The following is a 16,341-nucleotide window of genomic DNA, read 5'->3' on the forward strand; positions in this document are numbered from 1 at the left end:
ACAGGCTCCGGACGCGCAGGCTCAGCGGCCATGGCTCACGGGCCCAGCCGCTCCGCGGCATGTGGGATCTTCCCAGACCGGGACACGAACCCGTGTCCCCTGCATCGGAAGGCGGACTCTCAACCACTGCGCCACCAGGGAAGCCCCTGATGGCTTTTTTGAGCCAGATGTTTTCCCTTGTATTTTTCTGTGAGGTTGAGGGTATGTCTCTTCTCAAACCGCAGCTATCATACTTAAGCAACTTCTGCTCACCTAGGTTCCCTATTCTTTGCTGACCACAATCAGGGTTCCCCTTAGTCTGGTGGTTCTTAACCCACGCTGCTCATGGAAATCACTGGAGGTGTGGGGAGGGGGGATTTTTACAAATGCTGATTCACTGGCCTCATGGCAGATCATGTGAATCATATTCTTTGAGGTGAGGTACAGCAACTGGGATTTTGAAAAGTGTTGCCTGTGATTCGAATGCTCAGTCAGGTCTGAGAAACACTGACCTGTGATCTGCTTGGCTGAAGTTCTTTCTTCAGTAATTTTCTTTTCACATTTAACAAGAGATATGTGAAGGGGGTCCGAGGCTGAATCATCCTGTCCATATCAGTTTCACCCCGAAACTCTGAAATTGCTTCTGGGACTCTGGGCAGTGGCCTGCTTCTTCCCTTCTCAGCTTTGTCCTTTGTTCCCAGACCTTTCACTACTTTTGTCCTAACTAGAGACGGGGTATTGTGAAATGGGTCAGATCACAAAGGCCAGAATGGGGAGTTCAGATAGACTCACGGGCAGGTAGAGACCATGGATTTTACCATGTCCAAGAGCATCAATGAAGGACAGGCACAAAGGATGCTAAGAACTGTTGAAATTAGGAGATCAATTTGAGGTAAAAGGAAATGTGGCCTATACAGTGCAAGCTGAGGTTGAGGACGAAATGAAGATTCAGGATTTGCATCCAGGTAGGGCAGTGGTTGGCTGCCCAACATCTTCATCAGTCATTAGGGAAATGCAAATCACAGTCACGGTGAGACACCATTCACATCCACTAGTTTGACTGGAAAGAAAGAAAGAGAGAGAGAAAGAGAGGAAGAAGAAAGAAAGAAAGAGAGAAGAAAGCAGAAAGAAGGAGAGGAAGAGAGAGAGAGAGAGAGGGAGGGAGGGAGGGAGGGAGGGAGGAAGAAAGGAAGAGTTGGCAAGGATGTGGAGAAATCAGGAGCCTCAGGCACTGCTGGCTGCTGCAGGGGTTGCAGCGCCAGCTCTGGAAGTGGTGGAGGGGAGCTGTCCAGCCCCAGTCCCACCGTCCAGGCCCCCATAAGAGCTCCTTGACCTCCAGAGGCCAAGCCCTTTTACCCAGCAGTCACAAAGGCAAGGCCATTATACAATGAGTAGAAACCGTCCTTGGAAAGAGCTAGCTTTTACTGAACACATATTCTGTGCCAGGCTGTGTGGCAAGAGGCTTATGTGGGCATCTCACCCAAAGCTTACAAGAACCCTGTGATGTGGGACTGAGAGATGAGCAATCAAGATTAGAACGCATTTTGCACATCTTTTCTTCTCGTTCCAAATCCTGTTAGCTTGTTTAGCTTGGTTGAGATTCTGACCCGTTTTGTTGATTCTGATGAACAGTTGGGTCTTGGGAGAGTATCTGTATTCATATTTAATGGAGACATTGATCTATATCTATATTTCTCTATATGCATAATTATATATATAAGTTATAGAAATGCATATCTTACACATCCCAATGCATAACACAGCATCTACCATACAACAGAAGCTTCACTGGTGAGCAGAATATCATATATGAGCATGCATACTCATATATTGTTCTCACGTATTCAAAGAAATTAGGCCATTAGGGAATGGACTCCATTTTGCCTTCCAAATTGATCCTCTTTATCAATGTTATATTTAGATTAGAAAGCAGAACAGCTCTGACTCAGTTAGCAAGAAAACAAAGATAAATGAACTAGCTGTGCTGGTGAAAAAATATTAGGAATTACTAGAGGACACACGAGGACAATGCCCCTCAAATCTAATATGAGCTTAAGTCAAATGATTTATTCCTGCAGGGAAATATTTACTGCTCACTTCACTTTGCCAAGACCCATCCCCAGTTCCAGGGTTTCTGAATGAGCTGGACAAGGGCCCTACCCTCGTGAAGCTTCTAATCTAGAATGTAAACATATAACCAAGTTAGAAAAATTTAGAAACTGGTCATTGCTGTGGCTGAAGTAAACAGAGTGATGAGACATGGGTCCGGAGGTAGAGGAGAGTGTCTATTTCAGGTAAAGGATGGCCAGGAAAGGCTTATCTGCACTGGGGACAGGCCCACTGACATGTAAGAGATGGAGAGAAGCCAGCAAGGAGAAAAAGCTTTTGCGTCAGAGACACCGAGAGCCAAAGAGGAGAAGGGTGATCCGGCAAGAGAGCAGAGGCTAAAGGGTGTGTAGTGTGTGAAGGAAAGAGTGAAAAAGAAGTTGGATGAAAGAAAATCATGTCATAGAGTGTGATATGACCATGGTGAAGAGTTCAGATTTCATTCCAGTGAACATAGGGCAATGAAAAGTAATCAAAGTACTTTATATTGAAACATGTCAGAGTCTTATTTATGCAGCTGTTCTTCCTTAAGAAAAGATCCCTCTCAGTACTGTGTGGGGAAAGGAAAGAGATTTGGTGCAAGGAAAAGAGCTAGGAGTTCATTGCAATAGTCCAGCTACATGAGGGTGGCTTAAAGTAGGGGCCTCAGGGGAGAGGAGAGATGGGGGCAGAGTCTCCCAATTCTAGTGTAGGCTTAAAGAAGCTGGTGCAGAGATGAGGGAGAGTTGTTAATTTGGGGACATCTATTTGGATGTCTCTCCAAATGGATACGTCAAGCTGGCAGGTAGCTGTCTGGAATTTAGGGTAAAAGTCAGTGCTGGTGATGGAAATTTAGAATGTGATCTAAAGACTGTATGAGTGGCCACGAGACTGGATGAAATCCCCTAGGGAGAGAGAGAAGCTAAAAACAAGGAGGGGTCTGATCTGAGGGTGGAGGGCCAAGGGAGGGGATGTTATAGGTGGGAGATTCTAGTGCATGTTCATAGCTTCAATAGAGAGGAGAAAGGGTGATTCAGGAAAAAGAAAACGGCAGGAGGAGAGGAGAGGGGCAGGGAGCGCTCCAGGGTGCCAGACAGGAGCAGAAACTGCATGCATTATGTCAGGAGGGAGAACAAGCAAGTGGGCAGAGTTTTAAGCATTGTCTCAAAGGGGAATAAGAGCCTGCAAACGAGGATTTCAAAGAGGATGCGGGGCTTTCCTGGTGGCGCAGTGGTTGAGAGTCCGACTGCCGATGCAGGGGACACGGGTTCGTGCCCCGGTCCGGGAAGATCCCACATGCCGCGGAGCGGCTGGGCCCGTGAGCCATGGCCGCTGAGCCTGCGCGTCCGGAGCCTGTGCTCCGCAACGGAAGAGGCCACAACGGTGAGAGGCCCGCGTACCACAAAAAAAAAAAAAAAAAAAAAAAAGAGTATGCGATGTCGTATGCATGACTCAGGCTGGGAGTTTTAAAGGGGGAAAAATGAGACAGTGACTTGGAAGCGGCAATGGGGAGTAAGGCAGAGAACCTCCTTGCTCTCTGGAAAATGAGAAGGCTGTGTGGGATAGGACAGTTGCGTGAAAACATTTACAAAAATATGGATGGACCTGGAGGGCATGATGCCAGGTGAAATAAGTCAAACAGAGACAAATACTGCATGATGTCACCTATAGGTGGAATCTAAGAAAATACAACAAACCAGTGAATATGACAAAAGAAAAACAGACTCACAGATATAGAGAACAAACTAGTGGTTACCAGTGGGGAGAGGGAAGCGGTGGGCAAGATAGGGGTAAAGGATTAAGAGGTACAAACTATTATGTATAAAATAAGCTACAAGGATATGTAGTACAACACTGGGAATAAAGCCGCTATTTTATAATAACTATAAACGGAGGATAACCTTTAAAAATTGTGAATCACTATATTGTACACCTGTAACTTATATAACGTTGTACATCAACTGTACTACTATAAAAAACAATTTTTTTGGAAGCATTCTCACGTGGAAAAGTCAGTACAGGCCAGTGTTTTTCAACCTTTTTTTCATAATCACCTCCCTACAGAGCCTTTTCAGATACTTTTATTCTAATTGCTCCACCTTCACCATGAAATTTTAATACCACATGTATACTATACATCAAGTTCATGGGTTAGGGAAAAAGAGTTAAGATATTTTTGTGCCCCCTCCCTAAGAACTACGTTTTGTCCTCTTGGGGGCAATATTGCCCCTGTTGGGAGAATGAAAAGAGTGTCTGAGGTGATCACAGTAGCCCTGTCAAATAAAAACAAATCCAGGATTAATAAGGAGAAACTATTCATAAGGGAGTATTACAAGGGGAGAAGGGACAGTTTTCCAGGAGCACAGGGCTCAGGTAAGAGTCAACATTGTCAGCTCCTTGATAGAAGCCTCCAAGGGAAAGATTTTTAGCTCCATGTAAAGACGTTTCTAAGAGCCAGCATTTTCTGAACGTGAATGGGTCACTGTTCCTGGTGCTGGGACCAAGCGCTGGGCAAGGACGCTATCCAGGTCAATCATGTGTCACAAGATTAGCTCAAGACATGGACTCAAAGGCCCGTCTGAACCTGGGATTCTGTGGCTTTAAAAGCACAAGTTGCTGAGAACAAAACCATCCACTCTGGAAAGTACCTTGAGGGTGACCTTACAAATAGGTTTCCTCACCAAGCTTAATCTCAAACCCGAGACACAGCACTGTGTTTGAACTTCTTGCTTCCCTTGCCTTGTGAGGGCTGTCTACAGGCTCAGGGGAGGAAGCAGAGACTTCTCAGCCAAAGCATCCAGGAACCCTCGAAACCAAAAGAGAAAAGAGAGCTGAAATGTAAGCAGGTAAACTGAGTCCTGCGTTGAGGAGGGGCGTCTCTGCAGGGTGAGGGTAGGCCTGGGAATCTAAGGGAGGGAGGAAAGGATAATTGCAAATCAAATGAGTTAATAGAGGATAATGGGTGGGCAGAAGCTGTGGACATCCGCCTACAACACTGTCTGCCCACCCACGGAAGCCGTCCTAAGTGGGCAGGGTGACTCACAACGCAGGATTGGATCTGTCCTGCCATGCCCTTGGGCACTGTACTTAATTTATCCTCCTGGGCTTCTAGGTCTTGTCTGTCTGTCATATGCCCTAGATGGGCTTGGATAATCTCCAAGACCCCTTTCCAGTTCTAAAGTGCTAGAGTTTTTGGATTCTCTCATCTGCCGAATTTCTTTCAGATTCTTATTCTTCTAGAATATCAGCTATCATTGAGTTTTTTGTTTTTTTTTTGGAGCCAGACTCTTTATTACACATGGTGAGGTCATTTTTCAGTGTGTTTGTAAACAAGGGTCACAGTATCCTGTGTGGCCTCACAGCCTGTGCCAAGTATTGCCCCGTGGAGGACCGCAAACCCTCTTTTCCCAGTTGGCCTGACCAGGGCGCCCCTCTTGCTTTGGATAAGGACGTCGGTTGTTCCGGAATCTTACTCTGGAATTCCCTGAGCACACCTGTGTCCCCACATTCTGAAAGATCTGAGGAAGACGCCACTGTCCCTCTAGGGCCAGTGACAAGTGTGGTTTAAAGACAAACGTCGCTGGAAAGGACAATCTCCCACCCGCCTGTGGAAACTGGTTCTGGTCAATCATGTGACCTCCTGACCCGTTGTCACTCAGGATAAAGGGGGGGCGGGTGCTTGCGAACTGTCCAATCAGGAGCGCAGCAGGGGAAAGTGGGTGGGCCACGCTCTGCAAACTGCGTGGACGCTCGTGGCCACGCTTTGCCTGGAATCTCGTCTGCGTTTACGTGTCTCAGGTGTGTCCGCTGCAGCGTAAATACGTGCTGCAGGGGCCGCGGGAGTCTATGGGAAGACGCCGGAGGAGCCCAAAGCCGGGAAATGGTGAGTGTGCTGGGCCAGGTGTCCCAGGACAGGGAGGAGGGACAGTTTGAACTGGCCGTGGTGGGACGTGGGCCTCCCGGCGCGGTAAACTCAAGAGTCTGCGGACCCAAAATCGCAGGCGGCGCCGTTCAGACCTCATTCCCTCTGGCTGTCGCAGTGGCGGGGCTGGGTCGGCAGCTGGGACCCCGGGCGTCCTGTCCCGTCACTGCAGGCGGTGACTTAAGCCTGGAGCCTCTCTGGGCAGCTCTGCGCCCACAGCCCCGCGACTCCTCTAGAATGTGTGGTGACCATGGGGAGGGTTATCAGGGGAAAATCGTGATTCCGTCTCCGTGGTTCGTGTGTGGGAGGAGCTGTGGTCTGTGGGGTCCCAGTCCCTCCTTTCTCCCCAGGGGGCACTCGTTTTCTCCTGAGTTTTCCAAATGTTTGGAGAGCAGGGTCTCAAATCCAGAATACAGACTAATTTCCAGATTAGCCCTTCCTAAAACTGCCAATAAATCCCTAAATTTCCACATCCCTCCCTCATTCCCACAGCCAACTTTCCGTCTTCAGTTCAGAGCATCATTATCAACTCTTTGTTCTCCCTGGTGTATTTCAAACAAACCCAATATTTGAATTGTTTATCCTTTTTCTTTGTTTAAAAATATTATTTATTTTTGGCTGTGTTGGGTCTTCATTGCTAAACGCGGGCTTTCTCTAGTTGCGGCGAGCAGGGGCTACTCTTCGTTGCGGCGCACGGGCTTCTCATTGCAGTGGCTTCTCTTGTTGCGGTGCATGGGCTCTAGGCGCATGGGCTTCAGTAGTTGTGGCTCACGGGCTCAGTAGTTGTCACTCGTCGGCTCTAGAGCACAGGCTCAGTAGTTGTGGCGCACGGGCTTAGTTGCTCCGCGGCATGTGGGATCTTCCCGGACCAGGGCTCGAACCCATGTCCGCTGCATTGGCAGGAGGATTCTTAACCACTGTGCCACTAGGGAAGTCCCTATCCTTTTTCTAAAGAGTCATGGGTGGCTCTTTTTAAAGGATTTATACTTGCTGTGGATATTTTCCATGAGAGGAAATCTGAGAATAACCACCAGGAACTGAAACCAACCACCTGGAACTGAAACCGTGTAACTCAGATTGGGATTTGAACCCACGGTCTTTTAACTGAGATTTCACACCTGGTCTCAGGACTTAATGAAGCTCAGGTCCTTGATGTCTCATTGCAGAAAGAATTCAGTGAGAGACAAAGCGATAGGTAAGAAGTGGACACACTCCACAGACAGAGTGTGGGCCATCTCAGAAGGTGAGAGTGGCCTATCATTGAGTTTTAAAAGACGCCTTATGAGTACAATAGGATTTATGTGCCCCATTTCTCACTTCTTTTGTGAAGTGTTTTTCCACCAGGATTTTCCAGAATTCTGAATAATTGTGTTTTTCTTTTACTTTTCTTGATTGAAAGAAATTTTGTGAGCTACATAGAATTTGTTTTGCAATTTCATTGTTTGACTCTACTGTCACTAAAAGAGTTAAATACTGAAAATCCCAATTTGATTTTTGTTACTAAGTATATTTAAACATGTTCTATTTAGTTATCCAAAAAAGAACTCATAAAAATACCTCCTGTATTCTCATAAAAATATTGAATTTTAATTAAATATGGAATCTGGCTTCATGTCATGCATAAAGGGATAAAGCCACATCACAGAAAATTAAAGGGCCAATTTAGAAAAAAACTCTCATGAAGTATTTTGCTTAAAACTTCAGCTCTGAACTAAATATCACTTAATTCCTTTAAATAACCAAAGAACAATTAAACAGAAATTAAGAAAATTGTTTTTAGGAGTTTGCAGTTTAAAGAATCCAGTACATGGATTTCACTGGTCTTCCCTTGGGTGTACACAGACTGTTTTAAATGTTATACCTTAACTGTTGACTCAACAAGTGGGTCCCTATTATCTACCAGGCTAGGTGCTAAGAATACAGAATGAATATAGCTGGTCTCTGCTTTCTAGGTATTTACTCCTTTTCTGCTCCAACGGGGCAGCTGGGCAAATGGTTCATTTGGTTGGCCTGTAGAGTGATTATCTGAGTCAAATTCCAGCTCCACCTTTTACTAGCTGCAAAATATTAGACAAGTTGTTCACTCATTCAGAGTTTTAATGTCTTCTTCTTCAAAAAAAAAAAAGAGTAAGCATAGAACCTCAAAAGAATGTTCTGGCTGAAATATTTGGAATAATGTTTAGGGTATGTTAAATATTTAGAATATGTTTGTGAAGATGTTTTGCTGTGTCAGCTTCATTAGGCTGTAGCCCCCAGTGATTCAACCAAACACAAATCTAGGTGTTATGGTGAAGGTGTTTTGTAGGTGTGATTAAAGTCCATAATCAGTTGACTTTAAATAGGAGAGATTATCCTAGATCATCTGGGTGGCTCTGATTCAATCAGTTGAAAGACCTTAAAACCCAGGCTGAGGTTTCCCTGAAAAGAAGAAATTCTGCCCACAGACAGCAGCTTCAGACTGGGCAGGAGAGACCCAGCCTGCCCTTCCTGATGGCCTGCCCTATGGATTAGTGCCCTTGTAAGAAGAGACACGTCCCTTATATGGAACAGAGAAAAAGAGTACTTACTTTCTCTTTCTCAGGAAAAGTGCTCTCACCAGAACCTGACCGTGCTGGAACTCCGATCTGGACTTCCAGCCTCCAGAGCTGTGAATAACTAATGTTTGTTGTCTAAGCCACCCGATCTATGATATTCTTATTATAGCAACCAGAAATAACAAAGGCGGCAGGCCACAAATTCTGCCTGGAGATCCTGTAGCTCCCTTCAATCCCGTCCTCCCTACAGCCTGGTTACTCAGCTATTCTGTGACCTACTCATCAGGCTTCCAATATGTTCTTTTGTTATCTACTGCCTACATTTATTGGGCTTGTTTTCTCTCCTTGTAACTAGAGAATTCTAAGAAATGCTCTAGGATTTGGCCTTGAGTTCTCCTCTCTCCTCATTGCACATGACCTTCTGGGCATCCCACCCACTCCTATGGCTTCAGCCCACTCCTCGCTTTTATCTTCAGCCCAGAGCTGTCTCATGAGCTCTGTATCTGCACATGGAATTGCCTAACTGCCCTTCTGCTTCTTGGAGGGCTCCCAGACACCCAGAACCCAACATGTCCCAAAATGAACTCCTGTACTTTCTACTCCTCAATTCTCTAATTCAGTGATTGACACCACCATCCACTGGGTCACTCAAGCCAAACACCTCCTCTTCCCCTTTTCCCTCAGTGGACTAGCTTGATTCCCATTCTTAGTATCTCTCATATCCATTTACTTCTCCCGACCCCTTATTCTTGTCTCAGACTCTCAGGGTGGCCTGGGATACTGTGGTCGTCCCCCAACTTTCATCCATTCTCATCTCCCTCTCCCTCTTCATCTATTTCCTACAATCATACATCCGAGTCTTGTTTCTAAAGCAATCTCCTATCAATTATCTCCCGTCTAAAATCTTTCTCTCCTGTGACCCATATAAAAAGGCAAACTCAGCACGGCAAACAAAGCCTCCCAGAGCTGACCTCTGCCTGATTTCTCCATCCCTCTTTCCTCATTGTAATCCCTAAACTCTCATCATGTTGATCCAAGTGCGCTTTACCTAAAATGTTACCCTATTCTCCACTGTTCCTCCAACCCATCTGCCCTTCTGCTGCTCCCTTTGCCTGGAATGCCCTCCCCCACCCGCCCCCAGCCATCTGCCTGGGAAACACCTACCCACCTCCTTATCAAAAGACTAGAAATACTTTTTAAATTATAAAAATAACACATTTTTGTTGCAAAAAAGTCAAAAAGTACAGAGAAGTAGAGTAAAGAAATAAAGACTACCTAAAAACCCACCACCCAGAAATAAGCCTAGAATTGGGGTGGGTAAACATATTCTCCCATCCTAGCTTTTCAGCAAAGCCATTAGGGTAGAACCATCAGGAAAGGGCCTGGGAACCAGCCTTCTAGAGGACCTGCATGGATGAGGGGACGTTAGGGAAGGAGGTGAGAATGGTTTCATGTAAGGATCAGGTATTATGGACTCTCCCTTCTCCTACTCCACTTTTAACATCGTCACTGCACACTTGTGAGCATTTATATTCTGATCGATATCCTTCAATACCTTTTTCTCTGTAAGCACACACACATACACCCTCTCACCAAAATACTGCTTGATAATCTGCTTTAAAAAAAAAATTTTTAAGTGGTTTCCAATTTTTCACTTGTTTCGTAAAACTACACCGTAGTGAATATCTTCACATACATTCTTTTGAGCATTTGTCTATTTCCTTTTTTAATTAAAAATTTAAAAAATTTTCATACAGTTTTTAAAGGTTACTTTCCATTTACAGCTATTACAAAATATTGGCTATATTCCCCGTGTTGTACAGTACATCCTTGAGCCTATGTTACACCCAATACTTTGTACCTCCCACTCCCCCGCGCCGTATTGCCCCTCCCCCCCAGCTGGTAACCACTTGTTTGTTCTCTATATCAAAACAGATATAATTTTTAAATGCCAAAGTAAAGCATGTTGCTTTATATAATATTTTCTTTCTTTTTTAAAAACTTTATTGGAGTATAGTTGATTTATAATGTGTTAGTTTCAGGTGTACAGCAAAGTGAATCAGTTATACATATACATATATTCATTCTTTTTCAGATTCTTTTTTCATATAGGTTACCACAGAGTATTGCGTATACTTCCCTGTGCTATACAGTAGGTCATTGTTGGTTATCTATCTTATGTACAGTAGTGTGTATATGTTAATCCCAAGCTCCTGATTTATCCCTCCCCCCGCCACATTTCCTCTTTGATAACCATAAATTTGTTTTTTATATATGTAAGTCTATTTCTGTTTTGTAAATAAGTTCATTTGTATCATTTTTTTAAATTAGATTCCACATATAAGTGGTATCATATGATATTTGTCTTTCTCTTTCTGACTTATTTCACTTAGTATGATAATCTCTAGGTCCATCCATGTTGCTGCAAATGGCATTATTTCACTCTTTTTTATGGCTGAGTAGTATTCCATTGTATATATGTACCATATCTTATTTATCCATTCGTCTGTCAATGGACACCTATTTCCTTAATTTAAATTTTCAGCAGTGGAATTTCCAGTCAAAGTGTACATGTGCTCATTTAAGAATTTTAAACTTATTTGCACACTGCCTTTAACAAAGATTGAACCAATCCCACCTTCCTCCATAGTGTTAGAGTCCCTCTTCCCTCCTAGCCTATCTTTAATTGCCATTATCATTCTTTTTAATCTTTGCTAGTCCAATAGGATAAAAATGAATTTTTCGTGTTTTTTAACAGTTTTTAAAAACAGTTTTATTGAGATGGAATTGCATACAATAAACCACACTTAAGAGTATATAATTTGATAAGTTTTGGCATATGTATACACTCATGAAATCATCACCACAGTCAAGATAATGAACATCTCTATCACCCCTTAGTTTCTTTATTTCCCTTTGTAATCCCTCCCCTTCACCTCTTCTTACTTCCTCCATCTCTAGGCAACCACTGATCTGCCTCCTGTCGCTATAGATTAGTTTGCGTTCACTAGAAATTTATATAAATGGAATCAGATTATAGAAGCCATGCATTCTCATTGTAATAAAACACCAGCACACAGGCTGTTATGAGCTGGATTGTGTTATCCCTCCCAAATATAGTTGAATCCCTAAGCACTGTACTCTGTGAATGTGACCTTATTTAGAAACAGGGCCTTCGCAGATATAATCAGTTAAGACGCAGCCATACTGGATTAGGGAGGGCCCTGAATGCAATGACTGGTATCTTTACAAAGAGAAAGAAATTTGAAGACACAGACACACACAGGGGAGAAAGAGGCAGAGACTGGAATGATGGATCTGTAAACCAAGAAATGCCAAGGATTGGCAGCAACCACCAGAAGCCAGAAGAGACAAGAAAGGATCCTCCACTAGAGGCTTCAGACAGAGCATGGCCCAGCTGGCTCCTGGATTTCAGACTTCTAACCTCCAGAACTAGGAGATAAGACATTTTAAGCCACTTCTTGGTGGTCGTTTTAAAACACCCAGTTTGTTGTTGCTTTGTTAAGACAGCCCTAGGAAATGAATACACAGACCTGAAGAAATCAACACATTGACAGTGTGATGAATATCCTTCAAGAAGGCCCCTGAATCTCGTTTAAGATCAGCCCATGCACTGACCCCTCCATGAAGCCTCCTCTATGCGTCCATTGGACAGTGGTAGGAAGCACAGAGAATGGGGAGGCCAGCTCTGTCTGCAGGGGCAACCTGTGTTGTTGTGGCCACAAGGTGGTGCTGATTCTCCAGTGGCCGTGGGGAGGTGGGCGGGGGGAGGTGGCGCCGAGTTGGAACCAGAGTCCTGGGCGGTTGCCGGCTGGCGCCTCTCCCTCCGCCCCTCCCTGACTCCCACCACCACACCTCTTGCGCAGCTGCCAAGCTTCCCTCCCTTAGGAGGGAAAGATATTTGGAGACCTAGATCCTGCCTCTTCCCCTGGAGCCTCTGCTGACTCACTGTGTTCAGGGGTGTCTCCCTGAGCAATCTACTACCCAAACCTCCCCAAGCACACGTTCACAGTCGTCCTGGCTGGGTCCGGGAATCCTGCCTCAGTGGCACAAACTCTGAGCCGCATGGCTTTGCCCTCTTCTCCTTTAGAGCTTCCCTCCCGACCCCAGGGTGCAGGAACGCCCCTCTCCGTCAGTTCCTCTCACAGAAAGAAGGGTGCCTCATTCAGGGTGCAGACCCCACCAATTTGCCAGAACATTTATTGAGCAAGCCCCTCCCTCCTAAGAAATGGGGAGGGCAGAACATGGGGGGGGTCAGACTTCAAAAGGAGAGAAGGCGGCTGTGTGGGTAGATGCTTTAGGAGGGAAAGGAACTGGGGAGAACTAGGGCCAGTTTCCCTCCATGTTTCATTACGAAACATACAGATGTCATGTCCAAAAGTGAGGAGAACAGTGAGGGTGAAGCGCTTTTGCAGAAAAGGGGGAATGCAGAGGGAGAGGCCTTGTATAAGAGTTAAAAAAAAAAGAGAGAGAGATGAAGATACATCAGTGAACGAGTAGAAAAAAATCCCTGCCTTTGGGAAATATTCTAGTTGGGGAGGGAAACTAAAAATAAAGAGTACGCATAATTGATTAGTAAGAACGGAACACTAGAAGGTGATGCGCGCTATGGAAATAGATCAGGATAAAGGATATCAGACGTGTGGGGTGGGGAGCTGTGACTTCATGTCAGAAGCCTTCTTGGTCCTCGAAGACTTGAAGGAAGTGATGGAGTTGTCCGTATTGCTGTTGGGGGCGGGTGTTGGTGGAGAGGTCAGGACCAGCGATCCCGCAGAGCGAGCAGCGTCAGCTGCCTGGCATATAATGTCTCCCTTAGAATACGTGGGACGCTGGAACAGGAGAAGAGACAAAAAGGAGATGGTTTGGGCAAGATGGTACAGGGCAGGTGAGGCAGAGGAATCACGGGGGAGGAAATGGAAGGAATTAAAGTGTGGTTCAGGAAACCGCTGATAGGGAGTGATCCTGCGTTCCAGATACCCAAGGAGGGTGGAAGGAACTGGGAGGTCTTGTCGAAAAGGAAAGGAGACTTAGTGGGAGTTGTTCGAGTGGGAGAGGTAGGGAGAGTCTGTGGGTAAGCAGCGGGTGTCTGTCTGGGTTAGAATCTGAGACGCCACGGGTAGAGTAGATCAAAGTGATGACAAAACCAAGACTTGCGCTTTGGGAGTGAACTAAAGATGGCCTGGTGTGGGCAGACGTCTGGGGCATCCCCAGGTCAACCATGTTACCTCTGTGCTCTTCTGAAAGGGCGGCCGGATTATACAGAGCAGTGTAGAAAATGTCTCTCCTACTTTTGCCAATAGAATATTTTCTATACTTTGCACCATAGGATTCTATGTTCTCCCTGAAGAAGTTAGGGATGCCTGCTAGCTGAATGTCTGCTAGCAAATTTTATAGGATGAACAAATTTGCACTTACAAATGGTAGGAGCCTTAAATTCCCCACCGATCCACCCATTTCTCTTATAAGAGCTGGCCTATTTTGTTCTCTTCTAAGAGGGCGAGGCCTGTCTGTGTTTACGTAAATCTCGGTGTTTATGTAAATCTGTGCTTACGTAAATCTCGGCAGTGTAGGGGTGTTGGGCTTGAAGCCACAGACAGACAGACAGGTGGTGCAGGAGGTTGGCAGCTGGCAGCCTCCACATCTCTCCCGCCAACTCCTGACTTGAAGGAAGCATTGCTGGAAGTGGCAAATTGGAGGGTGGAAAGACCTCTGTGGAGGGAGACGTGAGTCTAGTTTCCTTCATCTGGGAGCGGCTTCCCTATTGCAAGTTTCCTTATCTTTCTCTACCGTAATGCTGGCCTCTCCTCTGCTCTCTTGTGAAAGAGGAGTCATTGTTGGGAGGTGGTGATGCAGGCAACTGGGTGGAAGGGAAATGAGAAGTGATGACTCAGTCACTCGTTGGCTACTTCAACAAACATATATGTATATTTTAACTTTTATTTATATTTATTTCTGGCTGCGTTGGGTCTTTGTTGCTGCGCGTGGCTTTCTCTAGTTGCGGCGAGCGGGGGCTACTCCTCGTCACGGTGCGCGGGCTTCTCATTGTAGTGGCTTCTCTTGCTGTGGAGCACGGGCTCTAGGCACGTGGGCTTCAGTAGTTGTAGCACGTGAGCTCAGTAGTTGTGGCTTGCAGGCTCCAAAGCACAGGCTCAGCAGTTGTGGCTCACAGACTTAGCTGCTCTGCGGCCTGTGGGATCTTCCTGGACCAGGGCTCGAACCCGTGTCCCCTGCATCGGCAAGGAGATTCTTAACCACTGCACCACCAGAGAAGCCCAACAAACATATTGAATGTTTCCTAGGAACGTGGAGATGTTGCAGGTGTGGGCGACACATTTGTGAACACAACAGAGGCCCAGCTCTTTGAGAATTACCTTCATTTAAGGAGAAACAGAAAATACATAAAGGTGGTAGTGATGCTGAAACTTGGCCTCTGTGCACCAATGCTGAATTGAATCTTGGAGACAGAATTATGGGTGAAGTAGAAAATAGCTTTATTGCTTTGCCAGGCAAAGGGGGACACAAAGGGCTCATGCCTTCAAAACTGTGTGTCCCAAAACTGTGTGTCCCAACCCACGGAGATTTGGTGAGCAGATTTATAGCAATGGTTCAAGGGAGGGTTGCTGATAAGGATCAGGGTGTGTGCAGGACCTGCATTCCTTTAATCTGGTCTCAGGTGGTCTTCTGATGAGCTTCTGTGGTTCTTGAGGTTATCAAACTGTGACCTTCTCTCTGGAATGAGAATGCTTCATCAAGTAATTAACATTGTCCATTTGTTGGGGGTTTTAGTTCAGCAGAAGAGCTCAGATGTCGTTATGTGTATCCCTGGAGGTTTCAAGTGAGATAAATGACATTAGCTTGGCTTATAAGTACCCCTGAGAAGACATCCTTCATTAGCAGGATGGGCTACAGAATTTGCAGTGGGGTCCTGTGCAAAGTGAAAATACAGGGCACGTGAAAAAATTATCAACTTCATTAATTATTAGAGAAATGCAAATCAAAACTACAATGAGGTATCACCTACACCAGTCAGAATGGTCATCATCAAAAAGTCTACAAATAATAAATGCTGGAGGGGGTGTGGAGAAAAGGGAACCCTCTTGCACTGTTGGTAGGAATGTAAATTGGTACAACCACTATGGAGAACCGTATGGAGGTTCCCTAAAAAAACTAAAAATAGAGCTACCATGATCCAGCGATCCCACTACTGGGCATATATCCAGACAAAACCATAATTCTAAAAGATACAGGGCTTCCCTGGTGGTGCAGTGGTTAAGAGGCCACTTGCCAGTGCGGGGGACACAGGTTCAAGCCCTGGTTCGGGAAGTTCTCACATGCCTCGGAGCGGCTGGGTCTGTGCGCCACAACTACTGAAGCCCATGCACCTGGAGCCCGTGCTCCGCAACAAGAGAAGCCACTGCAATGAGAGGCCCGTGCACCGCAACGAAGAATAGCCCCTGCTCACCACACCTAGAGACAGCCTGCGCGCAGCAACAGAGACCCAACGCAGCCAAAAATAAATAAATTTATTTAAAAAAAGAAAAGAAAAGATACATGCATCCCAATGTTCATTTCAGTGCTATTTCCAATAGCCAAGACATGGAAACAACCTAAGGATGTGGTATGTGTTTATATATATATATATATATATATATATACACATACACACATACATATATATAATGGAATATTCCTCAGCCATAAAGAAGAATGAAATAATGCCATTTCCAGCAACATGGATGGACCCAGAGATTATTATACTAAGTGAAGTAAGTCAGACAAAGACAAATATCATATGGCATC

General features: G+C 45.3%; 1 long non-coding RNA gene across 1 annotated transcript in view; it reads right to left on the minus strand.

The window, feature by feature from the left end:
- Positions 1-5,735: 5,735 nt before the first annotated feature.
- LOC149747842 (uncharacterized) overlaps positions 5,736-16,341 on the minus strand; it is a 37,136-nt gene continuing 26,530 nt past the window's right edge. The window contains exon 3 of the long non-coding RNA XR_016395132.1: positions 5,736-15,363. This is a non-coding gene — a long non-coding RNA (uncharacterized LOC149747842). The remainder of the gene's footprint in view (positions 15,364-16,341) is intronic.

The sequence above is a fragment of the Delphinapterus leucas genome, chromosome 12 (genome assembly GCF_059928025.1).
Source record: "Delphinapterus leucas isolate spDelLeu-1000000601 "Yukka" chromosome 12, BTC_Dleu_Yukka2, whole genome shotgun sequence".
Lineage (NCBI taxonomy): Eukaryota > Metazoa > Chordata > Mammalia > Artiodactyla > Monodontidae > Delphinapterus > Delphinapterus leucas.